Here is a 1,156-nt window from a genome sequence, read left to right as displayed (position 1 = left end):
GTGTCTTTGTATTTTCTGCTGAATTAGGGTTTTGGTGAACAATTTGCAAGCTCCTACGAAAAGAATAGGATCTTCTGCTTTTAAATGATAAAACTCATTGTGTGAGACCCTGAGGACTGAATTCTCAACCTTGTGTGATCCGTGGTGGAGAGTATCCTATTGATTAGGGACAGTATGCAAGCCATAGAGGTGGTAAGCTTTTTACACATACCCAGTGTTTCCTTTTGTTGGAGCTGAGGAGACTATTTGAAGTCTGAGGCAACAGAATTCAGTGAGAAACAGATTATGCTATGAGAGGCATCTTGCATTTCCAGGGTATACTGATCATAGCTTTTTCAGCAAGATGCTTCTGATACTAACAGCATGTTATTTCTGGAGACGTTTCTGTCCCCAAATTCCTGCTGTGACCTAACAAACACTTTCATGATAAAACTGGCTTTTCCAACATATCTTCAAAGACTGAGGGGATGTTATCCATTCCAAGAGCATATTTCCGCAATGGATGTTCATAAAGTAAAGATTTTCTTTTGAAAGAGAGTTGAAGTTCCACTAACATGTTTTTTGTGTTATTGGAAATACCTATTCCAAGGCATGTGAAAGCTTCAGATCAAATGCTCCTGGATATTAAGGGATTTTTGAAGCTAGAAATTCGCTAATAGGAGAGGCGTTTCTGTCTCTCAAGTAAAAGCTTTACTCTGGAGAATAGGATTATTTGCTGTGGGGAACACACAACAAAGTGAGCGTGTCTGAATTGGAGCCTTATTACTGTGGCAGAAGTGAATGCACATATATCAAAATTGGAAAAACAGATTTTAGCTGAAAACAGTCAGTATAAACAGTCTCTTTATAGCATGGACAGCAGTATTCCACTGAATGAGTACCAAGAAGAGGAAATAATGCTGGAAGCTCATGCGGAAGGAAGGACTCAAACATCAGTGCTGTCTCTGGTCTGAGGTTATGTCTGTGCTGTGCTTCCAGGTGCAGCCAAAGTAGACATACCCGCACAGGGTTTGGCAGCACGAGATCAGCTGTCTGGGCAGCCCTGGGTGTCCGCTGAAGGAGTGCGTGTGAAATTTCCACTGTGATACCAGCTGATGTAGGCACACCTGTTCATGTCACAGTCCTTGCTTCCAGATCACAACTGGAGAAAGCTTTG

This window comes from Gallus gallus, chromosome 2 (assembly GCF_016699485.2).
Source record: "Gallus gallus isolate bGalGal1 chromosome 2, bGalGal1.mat.broiler.GRCg7b, whole genome shotgun sequence".
Lineage (NCBI taxonomy): Eukaryota > Metazoa > Chordata > Aves > Galliformes > Phasianidae > Gallus > Gallus gallus.
Note: the sequence above shows the minus strand (reverse complement) of the source record.